Source organism: Palaemon carinicauda, chromosome 14, assembly GCF_036898095.1.
Source record: "Palaemon carinicauda isolate YSFRI2023 chromosome 14, ASM3689809v2, whole genome shotgun sequence".
In the NCBI taxonomy this organism is placed as follows: Eukaryota; Metazoa; Arthropoda; class Malacostraca; order Decapoda; family Palaemonidae; genus Palaemon; species Palaemon carinicauda.
This window is the reverse complement of record NC_090738.1, coordinates 80,961,690-80,971,633: the sequence shown is the minus strand read 5'-3', so window position 1 is coordinate 80,971,633 and position 9,944 is coordinate 80,961,690. Positions and strand designations below refer to the sequence as shown.

Genomic DNA, 9,944 nt, shown 5'->3' with positions numbered 1-9,944 from the left:
GGTTTCAAAGTTGCCTCAGCTTCTCTTTGTTACTTTTTTTTTTTTTTTTTTTTTTTTTTAATAAATAAATCCCCCCAGTGTGTAGTCCCCCTCATTTTTAATTTTTCTGTCCTCCATTTTGATATCTTTCTTCTTCCTCAGGCCAGATTTGAATATGGAATGATCTTGGGCTGCTAAGGAGGAGTAGAGGTTTTCCGACGTGCCAAGTATATGTTTTATGACACTAGCTTTTTGATATCCAAAATAATGGTTAAGAATTGCCATTCTACTTATAAACCTTAACCTATTGAGTCCAAGTAATTTTGTCTTTTTAGCTCTGGCCCACATTTTTGAGTGGATACTTTCACTGGAATTTTGTGTAAGGCCTCGTACACATCGTTCCATGATATTTCTGCGTGTAAAATCTTCATAAATCTTCCTGACAGCCTGCATGCCACTCTTATCCAGTTTTGCATATAATGAGCTCCTTTTATTTACAATTTCTTCAGGTTTTTTCCCCTGTAGACAGCTCTCTTTGATAATGACAGTGTGAGGTAAAACAAGAAGGGCACATATGATGCTTTTCTCTAAATACATGCAAATATGTTATCGAAATAGATTTCCTCATATATTCATATACATATATATATATTTTATATATATATATATATATATATATATATATATATATATATATATATATATATATATATATACATATAGATATACATCTACATATATATATATATATATATATATATATATATATATATATATATATATATATATATATGTATATGTATATTTATATACATACATATATATATATATATATATATATATATATATATATATATATATATATATATATATATATATATATATATATATATATATAAGGTCTTCTTATATTTTCTCTTATTGGTTTGTCATAGAGTCTTTGCAAACCATCCTCTTTCTTTTTTGATCACCAACAACGAATGGAGAAGAGGAAAGGAGTCAAGTTCATATTGTTTTTGTTTCCTTGCTTTTTTAATTTTTTTCATATGCTTTTTTGTTTTACTAACTGAAGGAATTTCTTTTTCACTGAAATAAAGAAATGATAAAGCATTAAAAGACAATATAACCTATACACAGCACAAGAAGAATAAATATAGACCACAAAATCAGCTAATCTCTAAACTGAGCAAATATGGACCCGCACCTTCTCGTCAAAGTTATAACTCCAATGGATTTTATAACAGTAGACTCAGAGAACTATGTTTTGATGGAAGTCGATGCCGGGGAAAACATATCGTATATCATTCATGTTTATCCAAGTTCTTATAATAGAGTATTTCTAGATAATTTAATAAAACATCACAGTGCCATGGTTTTCATAGATAGCTGGGATATATAGTTATCGCTACAAAGAATGCTCTAGCAGTAAAACTATTGGAGACATTAACGTAAAACTTCGTATATAGACACCCAAGTCCTTCAAACTTGCCATGGTGACAAAAAAAAAATATATATATATGTATATATATATATATATATATATATATATATATATATATATATATATATATATATATATATATATATATATATATATATATATATATATATATATATATACACACACAATATGGTAATCCAAAAAGTTCTTGGAAGACGTTGAACAAAAGATTAATCAGAAAAATACAGTTTTGCAAAGTATTAATATTTTTCAACATATCTTCTATTCTTAGCAATGCATTTTTCAACAAGATATTTCTAGCCACTCAGGCAATCTCTTCAAATATCAGAAATTTTAGTTGACGTTTTGGCTTCATCAGTCGCAGGACGCTGCTTTTTTACGAGTGGTCTTTTAATTCATGAAACCAAAAAAATTCCTAGAGAGCCATATCAAGGCCATATGGTGGATGAAGCAGGAATTCTTATCTATATTTTCTCAACACATCTCTCGACTATTCTGACGAATGTGATGGGGCACTATCATGATGATAAGGAATGACCCTCTTAAGTTTACAGGGCCTGTTATTATACTACAGCTTTATTCATTTTCCTCAGAACGCTCGAATAATTAACCACTGTAACTGTTATTTGTTCTTCAGGGAAGTATGCCTAGGAATCCTGAAACATTGTGTCCATTAATTTCTTAGCAGATAGGTCTGCCTTGAATTTCTTTTGGACATCTGATCCTTCAAGGAACCACTACTTTGATTACTATTTTTTCTCTCGATCATAAAGATATATCCATCAGTAAACATCTGTTAAAATCTTGCTTAAATAGCCTTTTTCGTTTATTTCAAATTATTTCAAAATGCGCACCGAAAGTTCTACCCTCCCATCCATCTGTTCTTTCCGCAACACTTTAGGAGCCATCTTGCTGATAGATTGCTTAATCCCAAGCTATCAACCACAATAGAATTTGCTTATCCACCTGAAATGCCAGTTACATTAGCTATGTAATCAATTGTAATTCTCCTAACTTTTTGCAAGAGAGACCTAACAGCAGCTAATATTTCTTCGGTTATTGATATGGACGGCCTCCCACTTTGATAATCATCTTCACACTTGACTCTAAACTCTGAATCGCTTAATCCAATTGTAAACCAAACGGTTTGTTGGCCATTGCTTCAAACAATAGTGTTCCTAGCTTCAATTATCTGCTTACTCTAAAATTATGTTTTCTTGGGAATTTAACGGAAGATCTCACTCAAATTCGTAACACTCCATAATGCTCTAAGGTGGGAGGTACAGTTAATGTTTTTATAATATGTTAGAGATAACGAATACAACTTTAAAGGTTTTCCATGAATTCTCCTAATTGTCCTCTGATATATATATATATATATATATATATATATATATATATATATATATGTATGTATATGTATATATAAATATACATGCATATATATATATATATATATATATATATATATATATATATATATATATATATATATATATATATACATATATATATATATATATATATATATGTATATATATATATATATATATATATATATATATATATATATATATATATATATATACACACACACACGCATAAACCAATTGTGCAAGCATGAATAAATGGAATGTCCTTAGATTAGGTAAAAAGAGATGTATTTTTAAAGATAACTAACGGAATCAATTTCACAAAAGGCTGATAAAATTTAATTATTCTTTGAAGAACTTATCCCATTTAAAATGAAATAATATTGAATTCCAGAACACGTTGCGAAATTTGGTCTTAAGAAAATTTAGTCATCCAAGAAACATATATCATGAAATCCTTGACTTGAAAAAATCCTATTTCATCAGAACCTTCAGCTCGCAAATCTGATTGAAATCACTTTTTTATTAGATTTCTGTCTCGTTGTATTAAATTCCACCTGTGGAACAACAGGTGTAATGATCTCTTCGCCAACTAGACTAAGATGCTTTGTGTAAAGGTGGGAGTTTGTTAGATTTTAAGTAAAAGTTTTTCATTGCATACTAGAGGGATTTTATATCTGAGTTTATTACACCTAGAACTAGTGGATGTTTTTGATATTAGGTTATTTTTCCTCTGAAGATGAATATTTTCTTTATTGTTTTTCCCAAAACAGTGTATAACATTACAGAGATACATAAGGAGACACTTGCACTGCAAATAAATATGTATTTTTGATAAGGCAATATCTTGCTTTCTTGACCTCGAATGTATGTGAATGAAAATCTCTTGATACATAGATAAATGGATAGACATAGATATAGATGGCTAAGCTGTGATTTTTGTACGCATATATGTATGAATGTATGATGATTACTTTGTTTGTGTGTGAGAGAGAGAGAGAGAGAGAGAGAGAGAGAGAGAGAGAGAGAGAGAGAGAGAGAGAGAGAGAGAGAGAGAGAGAGAGAGAGAGAGGGGTAATATGGATTTCCAATTAGCATGTTTTTATTCCTGCTTAAGATAAAATTGCATCAAATTACTCCTCATTAAAGGTCATTGAAATATAAATTTTGATAGTACTAGGACACTCTAAAAACTTTAGTAAAAGAGTCCATTGAAGATTATTGACTATTGATATAAAATGTTTTGAAATGTTTAGAAAGTATTTTTAACGGGCTGAAGGAATTTAAAAGTTAATTGAAATCGATTATCAATGAATTGTGAAAAAAAAATGCTGAGTAAAATCACATTTTAATGTGGATCTATTCATCATATCATCATATGTTAAGTGTTTGGCAATGAATTTCAATTGGAAAGATAATCTTGATTAAGAAAATGAGGGTCTTGGAGAAATAAAAGTATTTATAATTTCAACAAAGATAAAGGAATGGTAAGAAAATTCTCTTTAAGCAGAGAGAGAGAGAGAGAGAGAGAGAGAGAGAGAGAGAGAGAGAGAGAGAGAGAGAGAGAGAGAGAGAGAGAGAGAGAGAGAGAGAGAGAGAGATCCTCTCTATGGGGAGTCGTATCTGTTACACGTCGAAATCTATATAATAAAATGTTTCAGTAAATTTCCCCCCCCCCCAAAAAAAAAAGAACTAAGACTCATAAACTTTTTTCATCAAATGAGGTGGATAAAAAACAATTTCAAGGGTAGCAGACCCTCTCTGGAATTTTAAGAAGGGAAACCACTTGATGAGCTCGAAAGAATGCGAGATAAACTAAATAAAATCAATTAGATAATTAGATAAACAGAAAGAAACTATTCCCATGATTTTTGCAAGCAATTGAAAACATTGTTTCCCATGAACATATCATAAAGTAAGAGCATAATGAAATTTAACCCTTCTGCACTGTTAGGGGTCTTTTTGACCCGAAAACAATTTTAGATTACCATATCTTTCTTGGTTTTAGGGAGTGAAGCTTCATACTCCTTGAATTCTCCTGACTTTAAGAGGTTATTGTGTTGCCCAAGCCTTGTAAAATTTTCTCAGTAGTTATTGAGCAGCAAAAAAAGTAACATCTACTCTGTTGCGGTCAAAATGACCCGTACCTACTTTTTGCTGTATTTTTTTCACAATTATTCGCTATCTGTATCGAAGATAGTATGGTTATTGAATTCCCTTTCAAATGCAGTATATACAATTTCTTTAATTATTGTATTAATAGAAAATGGATCTTCTTTGTATACTTTATAAGGTATAGATAAAAAAGTGAGAGAACTTCTATAAAAAATTTTCCTAGTAAAATTCAGCAACCATGGATAACTAAGTTTTTACATCATTGTAAGATTGTTTTCTTTGATTTATAATTATTCAGAGGAATTGTTGGTTAGAAAAATTGCTAAGTATAGTATTATACTATGAAAATTATTACCAGCAATAGTCTAGGTCACATGTTTTGGACACTAACAGAAGCAGTTTTCTTTGTTTGTGTTCCAGAAAGTGTACAGCTTTTCCTGTAAACAAATTTTTTGGTCATGAATCCGGTGACGAAAGTGATTGTATATCTTCAGAAAGTGATGATGGTGAAAATTACAATCTTTCAGTTCATGATGATCTCAGTAACTCTGACTATGAAGATGAAGCTGAAGAACAGCAGTCTTCCGGTCCAAATTCTTCAACCAGAAAGGGAAATACGGTATGGATAATGGCAATGAACCTTATGATCAAACATATACCAGCTCAAATTCCACATCCATTGATACTGACTGTAATGATGAAGAACAGCCACCTCCCTCTGTGAATTTCACATCCAAAAAGGGAAATATTGTATGGTCTTCAGAAAAAGCAAACAGGTCATCAGGAAATAAGTGTGCAAGAAATATCATTGATCAAACTCCTGGTATCACTCGTTATGCAGCTTCAAGAATATCAGATATACTGTCTGCATTTGAATTATTCATAACTCCAAAATTATTCCATATTATTTTGAAAATGACAAACAAAGAAGCTAATCGTGTCTTGGGTTCAGGAGATATAATTAGCTTAGAAAACCTTAGAGCATTTTATGGATTACGTCTTTTAGCAGGAGTTTATAAATCTCACGGAGAGTCTCTTAGGAGTCTTTGGGATTACATATATGGACATCCTATATTTCGAGCTACAATGTCTCTTGAAACCTTTATGAAATGTTCTAGGTTTATTAGATTTGATGATAAAGAAACCAGAGCTCAAAGAAGATTCACAGACAAACTTGCTCATATTAGAGATGTTTGGAACATTTGGGTTGAGACTCCCTCTGATGTATAACATATCATCAACTGTTACCGTAGATGAGCAACTAGTTCCTTTTAGAGGAAAGTATCCATTTAGGCAGTAAATTCCATCAAAACCTGATAGATATGTAATAAAGATTTGGGCAGCATGTGATGCAGAGAATAGTTATATTTGGAATGCTGAAGTTTACACTGGTCGTAAAGATGAATTTGCAGAACATGAGCAAGGTAAACGTATTGTTCTTGCAACTCACAAAAGGGCTTAAAGGTAGAAATGTAACTTGTGACAACTTTTTCTGTAGCTTAGATTTACCTAAGGAACTGAAAAAGCGCAAGGAAACAACTGTTGGAACTATCAGAAAAAAATCGAAAAGAACTCCCAGTAGAATTCTATAACCTTAAAGGAATGACCAGATATACTACCCTTGAAGGTTACTATGAAAAAAATATTATTTTATATTGTCCCAGAAAAGGAAAAACTGTAGTATTGTTGAATAACATGTATGATAGTGTCACTTGTAGTGATGAAGAAGAAAAGAAACCTGATATAATTTAATTTCACAATTCAACTAAAGGAGGAGTTGATAATTTAGACAAACTTGTTGGAACTTATAGGTCAAAGGGTCAGACAAAGAGATGGCCTATGGCCTTGTTTGATAACATAATGGATGTGTGTGCCTACAATGCTTTTGTCCTTTGCAGTCTAGTGCAATTTTTTAGCAATGTAACCGCAATCTTCCCAAAAATTAGATGTAAATCCATGGTGTCACAATATTCAACTGCAATAATTTCAACTGAAACCAATTTTTCAATAAAGTAATTGGTTGGTAGAGGTAGATTTGGAGCCTAAATGATAATAACATTCTTGCAGTGTACCTTGGACATGCAAAATAATTTTAAAAAGTACTTTGTATGGCAAGGAACTGTCAGAATTTATCAGACGGGTCATTTTGACCCGGAACAGATTAGATGTTACCAAAATTCTAACAGACCACAAGGGTTAAAATATAGTTATACAACAATAAATAAAACTTTGTATTAAAGTAAATATCCACAAAGAAATATAAAGAACTTGCATACCAACTTCATCTTCGAATAAAATGAAAATCAGAAGGATAAATTTAATGGGAAATAGCATGTAATTAAATTTATAGTCAACGTAACAGTGCCTGTCCTTTTTAACACACTCGTAGTTGAATTAAATGAGACGATAAATAAGGATTGAACCCCAGCAGAGTAGGAGCTCCGAATCAGAGGAAAATGTGATTCTAAAACTGGAAAAAACATATATAAATTTTCCCAGTAAATACAATTCCCAGTTTTCGCAATTATATTCTGCTTCAAGATATTACTGTCCTAATTTTACTGTTTTTGTTTTGTCTTAGGCTAATATTATTATGGTTTATTCAAATTCATGAATGCTCTTAACTAAAGTGATTACTGGGTAGATTTATATAAATGGCAAAGTATAGGAAGGGTGATTTAACTTGTTGTTGAAAAGTTTTTTTCTCTCTCTCTCTCTCTCTCTCTCTCTCTCTCTCTCTCTCTCTCTCTCTCTCCTCTCTCTCTCTCTCTCTCTCTCTCTCTCTCTGGATTTGGGAAACAAAACATAAATAAAAATATAAAAAAATATTTCTCCACATTCCTCCCCCCCCCCTGCCTTTGCCAAATCCATCTTACACAACACTTACCTAATTCTTTTCATAACCCAGTTCCAGTCGGGAACAGGATCTCTGCTTCGAGTAACTGGGCCTTAATATACTCTCTCATTCACTTCTTCCCTATCACAATCATTCGTTACATTAACAATATTCCTATCTAAATCCCTATCATCTAATACATCATGTACAATCCCATATATCTCATTCTCACCTGGCCATAAAATATCACTTATTTCCGTCAACAGTTCATCTGTTTCATCCAAACCATTTTCTACTTCAATAAAAGATTCATCCATACTACTTATCATTCCCCTATCTCTCATTCTCGCATTCGTCATACTTTCTTTTACATTATCTAAGGAAAAATCACACACAATATAGGTATCCTTCATACTCAGCCATGATTCATTTCTATTAACACATTTATCTTCCATACTCATCTGCACATTTACACCCTTGTCATAATTATTTCTATTATCACTTTTACTTCTAAAATTTATCCTTCTTTCATCATTACTTAAAGCTCTCGTATTCTTCCTTTTAATATATTCTTTTAACACCAACTGTTTACCTTTTAGACCTAATTCCTCATATATACTTGGTTCACACTTGTTCCTTTTCAACCCTTTACTCATCCCATTCTCTTGGATAAACTCATGTAACTCCTTCCATTTATGCAATTGGTTGTGGTGAGCCCTAACTCTTTCTACACTACCATCCACACACAACTTATCCAAAACATAACTTAATCCACTCGAACCAACTTCTAACACCTCATATGGACCTTCAAATTTATCATGCACCTTATTTATATTAATTTTACCTTTTTTTAATTACTTCTTTTATCACTCTCTCACCAACTTTAAAGCTTTCAAACCTCTCATTTGCTTTCCTCCACACATCTCTATCATCCTCCGACACACCCAACCTTGATCTTACTATCTTTTCCAAATTTAACATAAACTTACTCTTTTGCACTGTTGCATTATAAGCCCACAACGCACTATCAACATACAAATCCCAATCATTATCACGTGTACTCATCATTCGCAAAATTTCACTTAATGTTCTTGCAGTCCTTTCAACCAACCGATTTGTACTTGGCATATAAGGAGTCGAAATCACATGCTCAATACCCCATTCTCTTAACTTATGCTCAAACTCCCATCCAACAAACTCAGGGCCATTATCACTTAGCATTCTCACAGGCTTACACGCACATACATCGGCAACATAGCTTGACCAACCATTCCTGCAACAGTCTCACTCCGTTTATTCTTGATGGGTATTGCATACGTAAATTTACTCATGTGATCAACCATAACAATCATTCCCACATGTCTTCTCGCAGTAGCTGGCAACGAAATGCAATCAATCACAAACAATTCAAATGGCTCTTTCATATGCAATCTCAAAACAGGCTGATCAGCATGCACTCTCTGAAACTACGCTTTCTGGCAATCTTCACACGTAGTCGCTACATCCTTACATATCTGACTCAACCCAGGCAAAAACAGTCTCTCATGCATGCCTTACCACAATTTATTCTTACCCATATGCCCATATCTGTCATGCACTAACATATACATACCAACAGCTGCATGCATCGGAAACAAAGGAACATATATATATATATATATATATATATATATATATATATATATATATATATATATATATATATATATATATATATATATATATATATATATATATATATATATATATATATATATATATATATATATATATAAATATATATCTTCATCCATTTCTTTATGTAGAAAATATACAATATTCTTATACACAATAAGTCTCTTACTAACTTTCTTTACACCTCTAAATCAGACGGTCATTCTTCTACCTGAATGCTATTCAGCATACATCCACGACACCTTTTAATTTCCACGCACTCATCTTGCATATCTTCCACCTCCCCTTTTAGCCTATAGATCATCCTCATTCCTCGTAATATCAACCATGTCATGAAAATTCGCTATAAATACACTATTATCTTCTATCACAATTACTCCACATCCATTCGTCAGAAGCAAACCACTACCAATATCAACTGATAGATCATGCAATCTTAAAAAGTCAATTCCTATAAAAATACAACTAGGCATCTCATTCTCTCCCATTACAATTAAATTATGTT

The 9,944-nt window shown here is 31.8% G+C and overlaps 1 pseudogene; it reads right to left on the bottom strand.

Annotated features, from left to right (window-relative positions):
* Positions 1-7,878: 7,878 nt before the first annotated feature.
* On the bottom strand, positions 7,879-9,315 carry LOC137652837 (uncharacterized; annotated as a pseudogene).
* Positions 9,316-9,944: the final 629 nt, after the last annotated feature.